Genomic DNA, 20,492 nt, shown 5'->3' on the forward strand with positions numbered 1-20,492 from the left:
AACGAGCATTGGTGGGAATCAAGATTCATCTGGGGTTGACTTGTCAAGTCTCTTCTCACACCGAGCTGAGAGAAATGAAGAAGGCTGAGAGGGTTACCAGCATGCAGAAAAATATGTGGGTGTACGCTAAAGATAGCGCCATTCCAACAATCTAGGGGCAAGCTTTACACATCTCTGATGTGCACCTCCAAGAAAAATCCACACTTTAATGCGTTAACTTTAACACTTACGGATATTGTTAAATTATTTTTCTAAAATGAAACTAAATAACCTCGATAAAAGGCCGTCTCCTGCAGTTAAGACACACTGAAGTAAGAAAGTAGCAAGTCTTGTTAAGATTTCATCACAATCATTAGGGGACTATGAGGTTGCAAATAATGTAAAAATGTGTTTGTCTCCTCTTATGATGAATTTCTGTCTTTGTGAGTGATGAATGTGGATAATATGTTAAGACAGAAGTCATGGGGTGTGAGTAACTGACACTAAAAATTAGACATTTAAGTATAGTCAGTGAACAATAGTTCACAAAACTCTATTAGAAGCAAGAAAAAAGAAATAGCTTTCAAGAGTAACTTTCACTCAGCTGAAAAAGGGAATGTTAAGATTTAGAGGCAATTTTAATTTGCAATGAAAGCATGTTATATGTCTAAGCTATGAATTCTCCTGGTGGGGTTCAAATTTAATTAGAAAATGAAAAGCTTAACAAACATTAAGGGTTTCTAATATGTCTGGTGGTTCAGCATGCATAAAAAGGTTCTAACAAAGACATGTAATTTCAAAAGCTGGAATCAATACCGTTCCTTCTACTCATAACCTCATCAGAAACAGCTACTTTGTTCAGTTGATCAACTGTTATTAGAAACGGACTAGGTAGCCATGTTTCTACAAACTACTTGTGCAGAAATTGTCCTCATCCACCTTAATGTTTGTGTTATGATGCATTTATCCAAACTGATATGTGCCAATGAAAAACTGCACTCCAGCAGAAGAGTGAGCGTGATGGCTAACAGCTGCTGATGAATGAGGAGTGACGGGCAGTGATGGAGACTCACCATTAGAAAAAACACAACCAGCTGTTATTTCTAAAGGGGATCATTTGCTTATTCCTGCACTATGCAGCAGGAATGGCTTGCCATCATATTATTTGGCATGGCGGGTGGTTTAGAGTGAGGTGTGACTTTGTGGTAATAGGTGACAATGTTTTTTTTGTTTTAATCACTAACATTCTCAATCTTTTTTCACACTCAGTATAATTTTAAAGATGAAGAAGGGGGAAAGGAAATAATGTTCAACAGGAGCCAGCTGTATTTTCTTTGTGTGTGTGTTTGTCATTACAGACCTGCACTTTGATTTACTGGTGTGCTGGTTTTGTGTGGGCTGTAAATTGGTAATCTGTCTGTCACCGTGCTATTCAAATGGTCACTGTAAAGCTCCTGTGAAGAGATCAGGCCTGTGACCTATGGTACACTTTTAAAGATCATTTGGGAGGTATGAAGAGTAGATTGCAGACATATGGAAAAGTAAACACACACCTTGTGTTTTCATCTTTGCTGTGTTTGGATTTTAGCGCTACTGATGCAGATATTTCACGCAGGGACAGAAAAGTGAACAAATATGAGCGTAATCATGAGAGTAAGGGTGCATGTGGGCACAAGAAAGAGAAGACATGATGATAGCAATGCATTTGCTGTGAATGTGTACCTCATACCTAACACTCACAACATAGCTGCCTAGAACTAGCATTCATTATCACTGCATCTATTGTGACACATCCTTAAAATGTCAGCTGAAACGTGTTGGAAATGCATTGAAATTATGGCATCCTTTCAAGCTGTCTGTGACCATGTTGCATCAATTTAACATGAATTGAAATGTTATTGCAATGTGTTCTGTAAAAATAACTTATTTGAGCTCTATGATTTGTGTTTCCATGAATACGTTTCACTCATCCAGTGGTTTCAGATCAGAATCACTGAGGATCATAAAGTAGACTGTTGCTTAATTGGTCTGTTTTAGCAAATTTGAGTCAGTTTTACCAAACTCTATTGTAAACACAATTTTCTTTCCTGCAGGAAATTTATGGATTCCTGCTGCCAGTTTCAAAAAATGTGTTTCTTTTGCTGATAGTAGAGCCAAGCATATGTTAATTTCCTGTCCTCATACACGACACTGCATGTGATATTCTTCAAATCCAGCTCTTCTAGACTTGCCTGATTTGAAATCTAAGCCATGCTCTGTGCCATGCTGTCCTGTAGAAGAAACAGCTGTTTGCATGAATGTTTAATGTACACCCACACTGGTATGCCATTTCAACAGATGAGAATGTGGAGGATCACCTCAATCCTTGATTTAAGCTATTTGAAGTCCCTGCCATTTCAGAATGTCAACAACAGCAACAACAGTTTACTCAAACTGTGACACATACAGTACAGTGATATACGTATATATATTGTAGTTGGTACGAAACATACTAGTCGTTTAATCTAATTGTTTTGCATTTTTATTGATACCCAAGGCAGATAAATAATTGTGTTCTTATCTTATGCAGCCATCTGCCACCAGATGGAGCATCACTGGTGAGTAACGCCATGAATCCTTTAATCTCAACGTGGCCTTTTTGTTAACACTATTATCACTACTTCAATTAAAGGCTAAACATTAGATTTCGGAGGCAACCATCATAAATGAGCTTTATCTGAAAGGTGGATGGGCTTTCCCTTAGCGATAGAGAGAGGAGTTCAGTCATTTGGGTGGGGCACAGAGTAGAGCCGCTGCTACACATCGAAAGGAGACAGCCGAGGTGGGCTTCTCCTGGGTAAGGGGTTCCCGACTGGGCATGTCCTACTGGTAGCAGGACCAATGGTAGACTCTGGACCCACTGGAGCAAACAAATCTGTTGGCTGGTCTGGGAACGGCTCAACATTTCCCCAGATAAGCTGGAGGAAGTGGTTAGCGAGAGGGAGATCCTTCTTCAGTTTTTTGGAAAGTAATTTTTTGGAAAGTAATTTGTCATATTTTATAATACTTTTTTTTAAATTTTATAATACGCTAACTTTTGTGGTAACACGTTTTCATATTGTATTTAACATCTGTCTATTTAAATTTTTTTTCATTTTCTGAAGTATAACGAGCAATGTTGATACTGCATGTGGGGTGCCACACAATTAAAAAGCATGATTCGTTATTAAAGAATTAATAACGAAGAATTTAAGAATGATTAATGGGTTAAAATGCCTTTGTTGAATGAGTTTTTGGCATTAAATGGTTCTTAGATTTAGTAATAGCATATGTACATATATTGGTTATTATATCACTTAAAAAAAAACAAGAATTAGGTGCAACAGTTTGGCTTTTTTATTGTAGAGTACACATTGTTACAGTACCAATAAACTTACCAGTGTCATATAATCATAGTAACATCAGTATCTCATTCAGAGAATCATGCACACCTGCGGAGATAGCTAATAGCTCGATGCTACTCTAAAACTGAGGTGATAAACTTCAACTGTGCACTAGCCAGTAAGGAATAATAATAATAAGGAAGTAAACAAAGCTGATTTAACCCTTTAAGACCTACCATAGAACCAAGTCCGCCAGAGCTTATATTATATTTTTACATGTTGTGGAGCCATTTTTGGGAGCATTTCAAGTTGCTATACATCAATACAACCATTACAGCCTAGATTGTAATAATATGTATGAATTAAGTGCATAGTGATTATATAAATTGCAAAAAAGTGCAATAAACTACAAAAAAATTGAAAATCGTTTTTGTTTTTTTAACATATATGTCTAGTTAGAGAAATTTAAGAGGCTTATCCCTCAAAACTGTAAATACAAAAAAGTTGCACAAAATAGTTTCCCACCACAGGAAATTTATTTTGAGTGTCTTCATAGTTTTATTTTTGAAATACACCAATTTTTATACACTGCAGGAAAAACTAAAATAAATATTATAGTGCAAATTTGCAAAAAGCAGCATATGCATCAAAATAAACTATTTCCAGCAGTGCAATTTGAGTCCTAAGCATCCCAGAAACGACACAGAAAGTCATAAAGTCAAACATAACTTTTAAAAACACCAGTATAGGCTCATTGAGGCCCGGACGGTAAAAAACTACATTTCTGCAAAATGACGTCACTTCCGGTTTCGGGCAGGTAATGGCCGACATGCGATAGTTCGCGCTGACGTCTAATCTAATGTAGGAAGTGTTATGAACAGCTGATCGGATCGGCAAAGCGTGTTTCTGGAATATTATGTTTTTGTTGCTGCAAGTGCTTTTTATGCAATTTTTGCAAAGCTATATGTGGAAGGAAACTGTGACCGAGGACAAGCTGATGGCATAAGATGTAAGTACAACTCCTCCGGTTTCATATGCAAAAACAATTATTTGGCTAGCTCACGTGGCTGCAGAGCTACCGGGATTTAAAAATAGTTACGCAAAACAGAGCATGCCCGCTCCGACAGGTTTTAAAGGGTTAACAAGTGAAATCCCAGTATATATTAATGGAAAATCACACCACATGTGCACAAACACAGGTTTGTCTTGTCACGTTGTTTTGCATTCATATTTCAGAATCAAATTAAGAGGCCACTTTGGGTTTTTGCATTTCACCTAAACAATAAGTACTTCCTTTTCTTTTTCCCAGGTTCCTGTAATCGTACACCATCTATCTGCAAAATGCACTCCAGTGAAATAAACTAAAATGTAAACACCACAAGTGGAATATGTTGTCCCGTACAGAAGAGCAATACGACCGTTGATATGGCTGCGGGTTTACAATTGTTGTACTTGGCGACTGCTGTCTGTATCACACAAGTGTGAAAAGCAATAACACCACCAAAGTGCAACTGTTCGCGGTCAATATTTTCTCTCCCTGATAAACCCTCTGGGCAGAAGCGCTCCTTAGTCTAGCCAACGCAAACACAGCTTTGCAGCTTCAATCTGTCATACAGTATGAATATGGAGCCAAAAATAAATAAATAAATATTATCGTTGCAAATCCTTTTCTTGTCACTGTGCATTCTCAGTTTTACAAAGGAATCATCGAAACAAAGTTTAAGCACTCCCAAAAATGTTTCAGATTTCTCCTAAAACTAAATTAGCCTTCATTGCTCCTGAGCTGTGAGTCTGATTTGCTTTACCTTTTCTAATGTCACTGCTCTGCAGGGGATTTACATTTACTATGACTAGACACAAGCACAAAGCAGATTTGCGACACACATGCAAAAACAAAAAAGGCATTTAAACATACCTTGTAAAAGTCAGATGTGTCTGTAGGAGAAAGTCTGCAGGTTGACATGGACGGGATACATGAGCACGTCTACCTCAGCTATATCTGGAAAAACAAAGACACCCAAAATGCCAAGGTTATTTCACACATCATTTACAGCATGTAGCCTTATGCACACATCAATATAGAGAGCAGTGAGTTATCCACATATCCTATAATGCCATAATGATGGAAACAGGAGTGCGTGGGAAACATGAGATTTACAAAGTTTACAAAGATACTGTTCCAACTTACAGCACCCACACAGCACTCATGCACACCTACAGACACATGCGTTAGCACCCCCCACCCACCGTCCACACACACACACACACACACACACACACACACACACACGCATGTATGCACACACAAACATACATACAATAAACAAGCATTCAATTCCCAAAGCAGCTATAAGGCTCAACACACTCTGTTACCCAGTGGCTTACTTTTAAAGATGAATCTCAAGAGTCCCCTAAGGAAAACAGCACTTTGCCAGGAGATGTCCAGGAACGTTAACTGTCACCGTCTCTCTCTACAGTCAGACACTGACGGCTGTGATGAGAAGGTGCGGTGCTCCCACACTGAGGCAGGGTAATTGGCTAGAGATGATGGGCCATAAACATACATCACAGGGGCGGCGAAGCGCCAAGCAGACAGCTAACTAAGATTCTCCTTCGACTGCGTGGCTCTTGTTTGTCGTATGCACACGTACACACATCCTCATTGTCTTCCTTTCCCTGGATATTCACGGTCTTTTAACACAGGGGCTAGCCTCCAATTTTCATAACTCCAAAAAAAAAAAATCCTGCCATTCTCTTTAATCTATCACCATAAACCTGATATGGCACATTGTATATTCTGTTCAGACCCTTTCACCCATTTCTTGGCATCATGACCATACCCAGAGGATGCTCTTTCCTGGCATTATCATCCACTGATATATAATAGGCACTATCCATTCAAAATGCATCATCACCATAACAGATAGGATGCCCTCTGTCTCACCATTACTACCACTACACAGTGGAGGATAATAGGCTATCCGCTCCTGAGGTGCTATCGCCACGGCACAGACTTTCCTTCTATTACCATAACACTTCTGTCATAATAAGCTGAGAGAGCCTCGCAGTCATGACCACAGCTCTCTGAGAGGAGGTCAGTCATGTCATACTGTTTGCTCACACGCTGGTAATTGGGAGAAATAAGGCTGGGTAAGGAAGTAGCAGTGGAGCTGCCCTTTCTTCTCAGTGTTTGCTGTGCAAGGCAGCTATGACGCTATGATCCAGCAGCGCTGCTCAGCCGTTTGTTGTGTTTTAAAAAGCAACGAAATAAAGTCAACAAGGAAAACAGTGCCAGCTAATTTGGCTCGCAAAATTGCAGCTGTTTGCGACATCTCATGACGCTCCCTCATATTGGACAGCTCCTACGAAACAGCACTCCCCGTCCTAATGCCGTGAAATGGAATGGGGGAATTATATCAATAAAAATATACTTCATTCATCATACGCTTCTTTTCTGGGTTTTACAGATTTAGTTTGACAGATTTGCATGACCACATTTTTTTTTCCTGGACACGCGACAACCTAAAGACCCCTTCACTCTCTCAGCAGACTAGAACTTCAAGGGGAAGAGTAAAACTGATGGCACAGAGTGGAAGAGACAGGGGGGTACAGGCAATGTGCTCATTATTCAGAGAGACACTCGAGGCCACAGGAACCGGCACACTTCATTTTTCTTGTCAAACTTCGACTGGCTTAATGGCATGTTCACAGCAAGTGGTGAGACAAAGAGATGGTGTGGCCAGGCCAGGATGTGGAAGTAGTGTCAATCACAACACAGGCCGCCATCGTAGTGGTGGATAGCCTACATTCTTTTAAACGGTAGATCGCCCGAGTTGCCAAAGCTCCTGAACGTGACACAGTGGCAAATAAATATGTCTCGTCTGTCAGGGAAGGAGATGGTAAATACAGTAAGGCTAGTTTTCAAAGAGCAAGCTAAAATATGGTCTCGATTATACTCGTAACTACTGAGAGGCACAGATGCTCCTATTGTTCCTCCCATTCCACATCTTTCTGAACCCTACGTCAATATTGCCTTCATTACTGGTGCCATCAATATGGAAGGCAGCTGCCAGAAAACCCGGCTGTATCCACAACCCATCATCCAAACACCAATTAATCATCCGCCCAGCAATTACACAATATACCTTTCACTGATTTCGAACACAGTGATTCTTTTTCTGTTTAATTTATATACAAGAAGCTCTCGTGTTTGCAAGTCATGCAAAGCAGTCTCTTCCTGTTCTATATATTCCCTGGACTGGAACTGTATTTTGATCAGAGATATGATGGGGCAGGTGTTTTGTTGCGGCTTCATGTCAGCGAGAAGCCTCATTCCATCGCAGTCCAATCTCTAGGCATGGCAGTGGGCTGCTGTGTCAGACAGCCTCTTTTGTTCAACTCCTAATTGGGATAATTTATTGTTCTAACAGGAAGAGCAGCTGTGGCTTTACGGCGTAGCACCAATTAAATCCAGATGCTAGAGTGAAAAGATGGGGATGAACGTGACTTGGGGACCAATCGCTAATATTAATTCAGATCCTTGTGAGATACATGTAACAAGCTGGGATGAGAGATTCTTTTCAACGCTTTTGGGCTGATACTGAAAATGTGCAATTTTGAGGGAGATTCGTGAAAATGGTCACGATCAGATCTCTCAGACATTACGAAAGATGATTTCGAACAATGAATGAAATTATGTGCTAGATTAAACAGAAACGAAGATCTCGTGGACAAGGACTGTGGCTGAAGCACATGAACAATCACTGGATTCTGAAATCTTGCTCTAGTTTAACTGTTGTTAAAGAAGTTTTTCCACCCAAAATGGCTCTGACACAGGATCAGGTGAATATGAGCGTGAGATCTGGGGAATAAGGGGAGCAACTGAGTGAAATCAGGTCGCTGTAAAGATTTCTCCAGGGCAGGTCTAACCCCGCCATACTGTGCTTGGCCCGCCTGCCTCTTCAGTCGAGGCTCTTTAGACGAAGAGCCCTGGGGACAGACACAAATGTGAGTAACACAGAGAATGGAGGCAGCATGAGGTCAGCACCTCAGAGCTGCAGCTCAAATAGTAATCGCAGATACATAGTGACTCCTTAAGGCTTAAAATTCAGAGGGAAAAGAGAGCAAATAGTGAGAATGTCCATAGAAAAAGCCTCCTTTTGTTTCTTAATTTGACTTCACTCTAAAGTTTTAATGAAGTATTTCTGTGCTTTGCAGCTATTTACTGTAAACAGGAGGTATGACATGTTTAATATCTAAAATGCTTACATCAAATTGCAAATTTCTTCAACAACAAGAAATTTTGCTTTGGATTTTGGTTGTAAAATGCAAAAAGAAAGAAAATGCTCATCTCTGAGGAACCATTTTAAATATTTCTCTAGCACAAAATGGTTAAGGAGTATGGTAATATGTAGAGCACAAGGTAAAATCTAGGCAGAGCTCGTTTCTTTTTGTCCATTTTAAGACAGTAGTACCTTGTGAATACCTTGTGCTACCATTATACACTAAATATCCCCATAAAGCTAGCCTTCTCTTCTTTCCAGAACTGTTTGAATTTTTTCTCTAAAATTTTGTCTCGCTTCTAAAATAAAGACTTCAGAATGACTCCTTGACAGCCATTTATCCACAAGCAGTAGATGGATCAACTGAAAGGCCAAATGGATCTCTTTGGCTCTCTGTCATGGCTGTATTTTTTTTCTATTTCTGTGAGAACAGATGCTGTTCATCTGCTGTTCTCATTGTCCAGATTCCTCATATTTTTTAAGAACACGCTGCACACCATTCATGCATGTCATGTCACGTTTTCAGCTAATAGCTGTTTGGGATTCACATTCTTGGTGCAAAAATGATATTTTATGCCTTTTTAACTCATGTATAATATATTTAACTAAATGGGAACAACATATTTCATGGATCAGGGATAAGTGGCTTAACAAACAAACATATGAAAATGGTCAGGTACGAGGACTGGATTGAAAAGAAGTGAAAAAGCAGCCATTGTCTGAAGAAAAACTTTGAAAGACTATCACAAAGCTTGCAGGATTATTGCTCAAGATCTTTTTTAAAAAGTCTGTGTTAGCAAAATATAAAATACTTAGGCTTTCACACAATCCTTCGGTTTTTATGCCCGTCTATGCACACAGCCATATTTATTACATCAAAATTATGCTAAATTATGCTGCTTTTATAAGATGTCACCTGTTACACAATCCACATTCCTCATTTATAACCTACTACTGGAACAGTTGCATTGCAGTGGATAGTTAACTATTACTGTGTATTGATGATATTAATAATTAGCTAAAAAAGATGGTTTTGGGCGCTGGTTCAGCTCAGTTATGAGCAGGTGCCCATATACCGCATGGCTGATAGCAGCCGGCCCTGGTTCAAGTGCAATCAGTGGCTCTTTGCTGCATGTCTTCCTTCTTTCTTTCTCTACGCTTTCCTGTCAATCTTCTCTGTTTCTATCAATAAAGCCAGTTAAAAGGCCAAAAAAAAACAAAAAACAAGGCAGGTATTACTAGTGTCAACTAGTATGAGAAACAAAGTTTAATCAGTTAGTTTCAAATACTTTAATTAGCTATACTTCATATCCCTAAACATTTATCACCAGCTCCAGTCAATTTGATTATGTATTATTACTTTATTTTTAGTTTTTAATTTCATTCATTGATTTTGCACAAATATCATCCTATAAAGTGATTAAAGGAGGTGTGATAAAATGCAGATACCACACAAGGCAGTAATCTTTGAGAATTTTGAGACGTCTAAAGACTGAATGAAGCTGACCTGATAATGACTGGATCATATTTACAACATGGCTGAATGGTTCTCCCTCTAGAAATTAAAGATGGAAGGAGTTCATGATATTGTACATCTCTGCAACATCTCCCGCTAAATGTATTCTTGCCACGCAGCTCCTGTGTATTTCATTACATTCTACATTGTACAACAGACTTCAAACCCCGAAGACAATATCAAATAGCTGTTTGCAGTAGCCTTGACAACAGTGGCTGTTTTCCATCTCCGACTTAACCTCTCTTCTTTTCTCTCACTTTCTTAGATGTCGTCAGAAGTGCCATAAGCTGTCCAAATAGCAAGAAACCTTGGAACTTTATGAGGATAAAGAGCTCTGACCCAATTAGCCGTCTTTGTTAAATAAAACTCCACCGGCCTGCATTTAAACCACCACATAGCCCTCTGTTCACCTCCCCTGCTTGTGTTTTTACAGTACAAAGTGATTACAGATTTAATTAGCTGAGGACCTTGCTTCAGGGAGTCTCCTAAATCCATATTGATATTTCTGCAGAGTTCAGAACAAGAGGCCTGGGCTCTGTGAGGATGACTTACGAGGGTGGCAGCATAAAAATATAATGACGATGTGATTTTCAACTTTTACCAGGCTCTGTTTACTTTTCCCTCTGAGACTAATTTTACAGTAGTACGATGCTGAGAATTATGCAGCGAATAATGCCATCTCGCAGCAAGAGTCGTGGATTTTAACAAATCTCCTGTCATGAAAGCTCGTTTTCTGCTTTTGACACGTGGAGAAATTTAATGTAAGTTTATTTACTTCAATTCTATATTTATTACCTTTGCCAAGTGGGTTAAGGATTTGTTAGCATTTAAGTGTGTGTGTGTGTCTATCTGTAAGCTCAAAAAGCTATGAATGAAAGGGATGTCGAGTGAGGTCATGTTAACAATCCATTAAAATTTGGCTCACAGACACCAATTTCTTCAAGGTTAGCTTAATGATTTATTGGTTTAAAACTGACAAAAGGCTTTTTTTTATAACTTAAAAACTATGATTCTTACAAGTCAGCTGTATATTGCCAACATGAAGAAAGTATAATATTTACATTTGACCTCTGACCTCCCCTTTATGGTCAACAGACTGATTTAAAGGTCAACGTGATATTAATGATATACAGAACAATTTTATTTATCTATTTTATTTATATTGACAACATATAGGCATGCTGGGGTATTATGATATTATGGGGTCTCTAAATATGTAACTTTAGACCTCTGATTTGATCTTCGAAGTCAAATAAGGTCAAACTTTTATATAAAAAAAAAATGTTTAAACCTATGCGTCAAATTTAGCTGCCTTTGATTATATTGGCAACATTTAGGAAACTATGCTAATATATGAGGACTCTAAATATCACGTTATAGTTTGCATTGAAATATCATGTGACATTTGACCTCGGATCTCATGTTTACATTTCACATCTTCTTGTAATGATGAGAGTATTGTTAAGAGAAAGTGGATGGATAGAAGGCTAAAGCACCTGGTAAAAAAGCACAGCATCTCTTAGCAAAACATGATAGTGTCAAAAAGGTAATACTGCTGTTTGTGTACATGAATACTATTGTACTAAATATTATTTGACAGTCAGAAAAACTTTGAAACTAAATATAATTAAATTGGAAGTATATTTACTTGACACCCAACAGGTTCCCAGGAAACCTAAAAGTCAGAGTTAAGTCAAAAGGCGAATGGTCGACTGCTATTTTTATTTGGTGAAAAGTATATATTTACAAGATGTCCTGATAGCAGACCTCACCAGCCTTTCATGTTAAACCATGGAAGCCTCGAAGCAAAGAGAGCAGCAGCAACAAAGCAGGCATCAGTGACAACAGATGTGACAATGATTACAACAGATACAAAGTAAAAAGCAAAGCTGAACTAAAGATCTTGCAGTGGGTTGCAAAGTGAGTTGCAGAAGCACAGCAGCTGTAAGCAGACTAAAGCAGCTTAAATAGCACACCTCTTGTGCCAGCTAAGAGTAAGATACTCCCAAGACTGCAATATTCTGATTGTTTTTTTGTTTTTTGTTTTTTATTTTAATCCAAACCAAGATAGGCTCAGGTTCCTACCTGCTAAACAATGGACGTTGGATAAACGTGTCTATATTGTGTCCGTTGGTCCATGACCAATTCTGGACATCTAGACGACATCCGAACTTCGCAATTTGGACATGTAACCATGACAGAACCTCGACATCAAGATGTTCAACATTTGAACTTTGGACTGGGTAATTTGTTTGGGCATCATGTGGACGTCTATGACAGGTGCAGGAAATTTACATGATTAATAAATGTAATATTTTTTATTTACAAATATCAACATTGTTGTTTTCAACATGATGCATATGAATGCTGATTTTGTATAAAAAAAAACAATATCTATTATGTTAGGCTATTGATTTATTCAGAACATGTGGGTTTTTGTTTTTATCTGTTATTTCACATCTTCCTGTTGTTCTTTAACTGGTTTATTTATTTTTATTAATCAACTTATAATTAGTAATAATAATGGTAAAATAATCATGATTAAAGTATTCAGAAAATTTTTTTCAATTCCTTTTAAAAGGAGTGCAATATGTTTAATACGTTTAAAAGAGCATTTGCATTATACATGGCTCGTTTTATTGTGAAGAGCTTTGTAAGAGGAAGTGCGTGTGTTTGTGAATGGTAGCAGGACTGAGAGAAGTTGCTAGGCACATTATGAGAAGTTTGAGCAAGTGTGTATGTATGAACTTGACTATCTGCTCGACAGTCTTTGTCGATGCTCAGCAGGTTGGTAAAATCCACCGACCAGCTGCTCACTGTTGTTTTAGCTCAAGAGCCCGCATCACTTTGTGCAGTGGGCATAAAGTAAAACAAGAGGTTTGAGTTTATGACATGAAACATATCTGTATGCATTTACACACTAAAGGAAATGTCAGGTCTCTTAACAAAAATCAGTAGATTAAATGTAATTTCATGAGCCTTTACACAAAACGAAATAACTGAAACTGTTGCACACACTGTCAAATGTAAAACTTTATTTTACAGAATGTCTTATACACAGTACTTACATACAGTAATGTGCAAATCTCCTGAGTCAACCCTCTTTCTTTAGATTTTGCTTCCAAAAAGCCACAAAGTCTTATAATTTTTTTTTTTTGATAACTGCTTCTTTACTCATTTTAGTCCATTCTGTGTACCTTACCACTGTTTTTGGTTTAAGCCACTTAACACTGCCCTATAGATCATTCAAGAAAAAGCACCTAAATCAAGGAATGAACTAATGTTGTGTCTATGCATAATAGACAACTTGGCAAAGAACCAAATAAAAACTGTATCTCTAGGTACTTCTCTGTTACCAGCAGCCTCTGTCAAAAAACACATATTTTATGTCCATATCTTTAGTCTATGAAAAATGATAACAGTTTGACAGTGACAAAATAGTACTTTTGCACCAACAAGGTGAATCCCAAAGAGCTTTTAAGCCAAAATTTGGCATATCACAGCCCAGCGTACTATGTGGAGATATGTGAAGCACAAAAGAACTGCCGGGCCTAAAAAATATCTACAGTAGATGAACAGAATCTGAAGGTTATGTTCTTTAAAAAAGGGGAAAAGAATGTTGCAAAGACCTGACACAGGACCTAAAGTCATCTGGGACTTCAGTTCATCCATCTTCTATTCACTCAGAATCATAGTCTTCTGATTTTAAAGATAACTGTGATTCTGAAACCTCATCAGAAATGCTCTCGGTGGATGGGTGTCTGTCAAGAAAACACAACAGCAGAACTATTCCTGAAGATTACTTAAAGAAATTACAAGAATGCTGTCTAAGAGGGTTCGGCCTGTGTGTGTGTGGTCATACCAAATATTAAATTACAAGGTCATTAGAACTGCATTTTGTATCATTTATTGTGCCACATATATTTTAATTAATTGAACCTATTTCCCCATTTCCAATGAGTACAAACTTCTATATTATATATTTTGCTTTATATGTGTAGTATGATGCATGTCAGCAGGTGTTTCAATAAATCAGGTAGTTCCCATTTTATTAGCAAAATATGAAGAAATGAAAGATGACATGAGATTTTTGCACATAATTCCTTAAAAAAAGAGCTTATGATCCTGTGGTTTGTTGTTCTTAAACCTTCTCACATGAATTTTTATAGAAATCTAAACTGGAAAAATTGTTATTTATATTGAAACCTTTTTGGTTGAGTTACTTCCTTATTTCTGGGATAGATGTCTATATTTAGATAAGATGCTGTTAAGATACTATACTATACAAGAGAATAAAAAGGTAGAAAATGTTGAATTCTTTACAGAGACGCACCAAATCAATAAATCCATAATTCAGGGGCAAGGTGCAATGCAGCTTAAAAAAGAGGTCAGACTTTTTTCACTAGACCAATCCTGTCTTGTTAAAATGATTTCTATTTCTATTTTATCGTGATTTTCTGTAATTAAACCTGTAATCCGACTGGGTGTGTTTGGCTGAGTTTTTTGACTGATGATGTAAGACAGGGAAATGTTGGAAGTCAGGTACAACCGATGTTGAATATATCATCCGTTTAGAATTTAAACTGAAAATGTTCCCAAGTTGCTATTATTGCAGCACAAGAGGGATGGCAAAAAGCATCTCAAGTAACAGTTTTACCATGAAAACCTTCAGAGAATAGTAATAAAAATTCATATTTGAGATTTACAGCTAAAATATTCACTAATATGCAGTATTTTTCTTTGTTTAACATCACATTCACTCAGCGATGAAATGTGAAAGCAGCATGCTGTGGGCTTGTTTTCATCATGTACTGAGCCTCTATAATACAGTGTTGAATGAAAGACCAGCGGAGCTCTGAGGTAAAGTGCCAGCGCCAGAGAGGAAATGAAAATGAGGGTGGTGACTATGGAAGTGTCAAGTGCTCCTCGTCAAACTCCCTGCACATACTATGAATATTTCACTGCTGAAACACAGCAGCCTTTCACCCCATGCTGCACCCCTGGAGACAGACAAAGACAAACAAAAGAAGACAAATAGACTCTGTAGCTACATACGATATATAGATAACTATAGATGGAGAGTAAGATAAATGCATATCTATTTCCCCCAACCACTTCACTACGTGGATACCTGTCTCAGGCTTCATCTTTCAGCTCTAGAACTTGAGGCAGGGCTGACAGGAAGACTTTTCCACAGCTGACAGCGCTGCCTTCCAGCACCAACAGGGGCTGTCTCAGAGCTCACCAACATCACAAAAGCAAGTAATGCCCTGAACAGAATTGCAGACTGCTCTCAAACACAGAATACATTCACTCATACAGATTATGTGCATGCAGATTACGTCCTATACATTCACACATCGAGACAAGTAATGCAAAGACTGTACAAGAAATAGGGAACGTGACTACATTCAAGGTATTAAAGAAATTTTGAGACAATGTTGATGATGATCAAGTGACACGGTTATCAGTGCAAATAATAACTCATCACTACAAGAACGGTAAATTGCAGTACACAATGCTGGCAATGTTTTCTTTTTGCATACACTGGCCTGCTGGTTTCGTTAGATAAAACCTCTTGAAACTATAGGGATGTATCATCAAGCCACAACTGAAATCTACAGTTGTGTTTGCCCCCTTCCTTTTTTTCTATTTTTTTGTGTGTTTGTCCCACTTAAATCTTTCAGCACATCAAACACATTTAAATATCAGACAAAGATAATACAAATAAAAACAAAAATGCTGTTTCTAAATGAAGTTGTTTATGATTTAAGTGGGAAACAAAAATCCAATCTTACATGGCCCTGTGTGAAAAAGTGATTTAAATATTTAAATTTGCTTTATGAGCTGAAGCATTTAAGTGTGACAAACATACAAAAAACAGGAAATCAGGAAGCGGGCAAACAGTTTACACACCAGTGAACTATCTATATTACTTCAGTTTGATATATTTGTTCTAATCAATGAACCCTAATCCTTGTGAGGACCATAAAGATATTCATCAAATTTACAGTTGTGCCAACCAGCAGCCTGAAACTGCCATATGTTTACCTACACCACAAACTGTCAGCTACTTTAGACAGTTTTTTCCTTTTTGTACATATTTGTACAGTACATGCTCATCAAACAACTTACCAATGTTTCTGGTAGAATCCATCACAAAAAGTACCACATTTAAGTGGGAACTGATATTGAGACAATATTACTAAGACAAACATGAATGATGTACATTAGTCTATGCCATAACCATAAATATGCCATAAATCCCAACCCAAAGATAATCATGCTCCAGTAATTGAAAAACTCCTCCTTAACCGAAAGCAGTGAGTGCAAAACAGATACGGAAACTATATAACTCAAGCAGTAAGTAACACATAACAAAACCTAATCCTATACTTCTTTGGGGACAATGTCCCAGTATTGACGCAAAATATGCTTCCTTCTGCTGTGAATGCGATCTTCAAAAGTTGCCACAGTGCTACAATTAATTTCTAGCCACTGCCAGAGAACTTGAAATCCAATTTTCTCCTTGGGAAGCTTTGTTAATTCTTTGTTTAATATATATAATGAACTTCCTTTTATTTTTCCAAAGTTGTAAATGGCTTCTTCACTTCCAACACTTCATGAGCTAGAAAAAATGCACAGAAATGAACTTGTTTGTCCAGTGCATGTGTTGTACTAAATATGTGCTTTCATGCTGGCAGTTTCATGTAAAGTGCCATGCTATGATTTAATGATTGCTATGTAATCCTGATCGATACTGCCTCAACAAATGAGGTGAGGTTCAGAAGGACAGTAAAGGGTGAAGGAACATTCCAATCATAAATCAGACCAGAAGCACTTACTTTCACTGTGTATCCTATGGGCCATTATTGGTGGGTGTGCTCACACATCATAGTGGCAGGGGTCTTCCAGGCTAAAAAGGAATAAAAAAAAAAACAAAGGACTATTAAATCACAGTGTGAGACCAAGCTCCAAGCAACATACACACTTTAACACAGTGGTATAAGGACTGTGAAGCTAGGTTAGGACCCACAAAGAAGGATGGCGAGAGAAGGAGAAGGAGAGAAAGGGAACGCGACATTGATTTTCACCCTCTGAAGTGCCACTTCATCATTCTGTGAGACACACTGTATCGATCCCCTGCCTTTAGTTTGTTTGTAATTTTGGAGGCTCAAAACTGTTCACAAAGATAGATCCTCTTATATGCCACTTGCCTCCAAGATGAAGAATGGAGGGATCAAAGGATGTGTGGGGATGACCTCATTTTACAAAGTGCTTCTCACTCACTTGGTTTTTGTGGCCTAAGAATTAAGGTGGTTACTGTTTCTACAGTACTCTTCCTTCCTTTTTCCCTCTAAAACATAATTTATATAGACATTACATATTGCATTTGCAATATTAGGAGTATTTTTATTTACACATTACATTGTATCAGTTTAAATCGCTGGGATACAAACATGTCATATCTTGGCGAAAATCAGTTTCAAATCCAAATTTGTGTGATTTCTGTTGATCTGATGTTTTTCTTTAAAGGGTTAGGGCTGGGATTACTGTCAGGGAGAATGAATTGAGCGCAGTACCTTCAGAATTATACAAAATGCTATTGTCTTTAAGAGGGACCTCTCTGACAGATCAGTTTTTGTAACTGCCTGAAAGCTTTAAAGGTGCTATGTGTATTTTATTTTGTAGCTTCAATCACTGCTAACTAAGGAGCTACTTGTTAGCATGTCCCTGGGACCATCAGTTGGGCCTAATGTCTCTGCAAGGTAAGATAATGTGAGATTTTTACTGTAAAATGCACAAGTAATTTAATAGGCTCCTTTTCCACTGTTCTGAGTGAAAATTATATAACCTTTGAACACTTGCATTTGTCACTTAACAGCTTTTGTCCTGAGGCGTGTTTGTAAAAAGTAAATTACAATTACAAATTACAATTAATGGTGTTTTATTATTCTGTGGCACTAATATCTACAGTCAGGGTATAAAGAATGCAGCTGTGAACCAATCAGACCTCAGAAATGTTTAATTCCATGGCAATATACTAAAACACAGTTACATGTAGTTTTTAAAATGTAACAATCTCTACCCTTGTGATGTCTTGTAAGTCAGAAATTTGTGAGCTGTCCCTGTTTGGTTGTTATTATTTCTCCACCTGTTAGTACAAGTTGTTAGCAAGGTCTCCGTAGTCCGTTCCTGTTAGAAAGTTTGGATCTTTAACAGGTGCATTGGCAATATTTAGGGTCTTTTGACTTTACATATGTAAGGTGTCTAAAATTTGCTTATGCTCTGGTTTGGAGATATAAAATTTAAACTGAACTGAACCAAATGATAAATAGGGGCTTGACTGTTTTTAGCTAAGGTATGTGGGATGGATTAAGCAAGCTTCAGTGCAAAAAATCATATTCTCATCGAGTAAGCAGAGAAGGATTTTACTCCCAACATTGTGCTGGCACAAAGCATATTTACTGCACCTTTCTACTGTGACCTCCATAGCTTCCAGAAAAACTCTCAACCTGAGAGACAACCACCCACATACAGTCCTACCTTAGCAACTCATCTGCACTTTATAATACCCCCAACCCACTGCCCTTTATTCAGAGCAACAGAATGATAGCACCTCAGAATACCTTCAGAAATACCAAGGGAATACTTGAAGGTTATCATTTTCAGGAAAATATCCTTTAGCGAGGGTTTCATGAGCAAAACAAATTAAAACACATACACCTACACATGCAAAAAAGACATGTTCCATGTCTTACATTGCTATTATTACTGTGATACTGTTACACACTGGTGTAACAAATACACAGATACACAAAACATATTTCTAGCAGTCAGCATGGTAGAACTTTTGTTTTATGGTAAGTGGATGTTGTCTAAATGTAGGCACAGGAATGTGCTTATTAGCAATATGCATTCAGCAGTCACTTTGTACACCTGCTCAACTGCTTGTTAATGCAATTGCCTAGTCTTGAAGGAGTTCCCAGAGATGCTGAGCACTTGTTGGCCCTTTTGCCTTCACCCTGCGGCCCATCCAATCCCAAACCATCTCGATTAGGTTTAGGTCAGGTGACTGTGGAGGCCAGGCCATCTGGTGCTGCACTCCATCACTCTCCTTCTTGGTCAAACAGCCTTTATACAGCCTGGAGGTGTGTTTGGAGTCATTTTTCGCTTGACAAATAAATGATGGTCCAACTAAACGCAAACTGGATGGGATGGCATGTTGCTGCAGAAGCTGTGGTAGCCATGCCGGCTCAGTGTGCCTTCAATTTTGAATAAATCCCCAACAGTGTCACCAGCAAAGCATCCCCACACCAACCCACCTCCTGCTCCCTGCTTCACGGTGGGAACCATGAATGTTAAGACCATCCGTTCACCTTTTCTGCGTCACACAAAGACACAGCAGGTGGAACCAAAGATCTCAATTAGACTAATCAGACCAAAAAACAATTTTCTACTGGTCTAATGGTCATCCCTTGTGTTTCTTGGCCCAAACAAATCTCTTCTGATTATGCACTTTTGCACAACACAACCGATGGTTCCAATCCCTTTAAGAAGGCAAGAAATTCCACAAACACCCTAACAAGACACACCTGTGAAATTAAAACCATTTCAGGCGACTACATCATGAAGCTAATTGAGAGAAAGCCAAGGGTTTGCAGTGCTGTCAACAAAGCAAAGGGTGACTACGTTCAGGAATCTAAAATATAAGACATATTTAGTTATTATTAGAGTTATTTATTAATTTTTTCTTTGCTACATTATTCCATGTCTTACTTGATATATTTCACATCTTCAGTTTGTATCTACAATGTAGAAAGAAATACAAATAAAAAAAGAGAGGAGAGAACTTTTAAAAGATCTCACCGGACCAGAATCAGTATTGTTAAACCTACATCATAACATCATAACAACGAACTACATAACTAGAATTATATATTTGCAACCTTTTTAAAACTTAAATCTGCCTGCTTTCATCCTTATGTGCACACATTCAGTTATAGATGGGTGTGTGCATGGTGATTGGTTGCAAAAATTAGCTGTAGATTCTTGAGATTTAGTAGCACATGCTTTAGAGGTACTGTTTAAACAGAAGAAAACCAGTCCATCTGGTGAGTTCTTTTGTGCAGCAATATCTTTTCTGTATTTCTAGAGGCAGCATTTTCCTTGCGACCGAATCAACATACTGACTCAAATTATAAACTGTGATGTCGGATCTTATGGGGGCTACTATCTTGCATTTTTGGAGCAAGAGCCCACTCACTTACCTGCTGGATGTGACTGCGACACACCCAGCTTTTTAATGATTTCTGCTGATAGTTTTATGCAACTGACACCTTCTTAAATCAC

The 20,492-nt window shown here is 38.0% G+C and overlaps 1 protein-coding gene across 2 annotated transcripts in view; it reads right to left on the reverse strand.

Moving 5' to 3' along the window:
* Nucleotides 1–20,492, reverse strand: part of mgat4c (mgat4 family member C) — a 109,744-nt gene that overhangs the window by 45,759 nt on the left and 43,493 nt on the right. For both annotated transcript variants that reach the window (XM_006782339.3, XM_035915383.2), the window contains 2 exons: nucleotides 16,985–17,055; nucleotides 5,257–5,340 (listed from right to left, as the gene is read on the reverse strand). The gene's annotated coding sequence lies outside the window, so the exon portion shown is untranslated. The remainder of the gene's footprint in view (nucleotides 1–5,256; nucleotides 5,341–16,984; nucleotides 17,056–20,492) is intronic.

This window comes from Neolamprologus brichardi, chromosome 7 (assembly GCF_056152115.1).
Source record: "Neolamprologus brichardi isolate AB-2024 chromosome 7, ASM5615211v1, whole genome shotgun sequence".
In the NCBI taxonomy this organism is placed as follows: Eukaryota; Metazoa; Chordata; class Actinopteri; order Cichliformes; family Cichlidae; genus Neolamprologus; species Neolamprologus brichardi.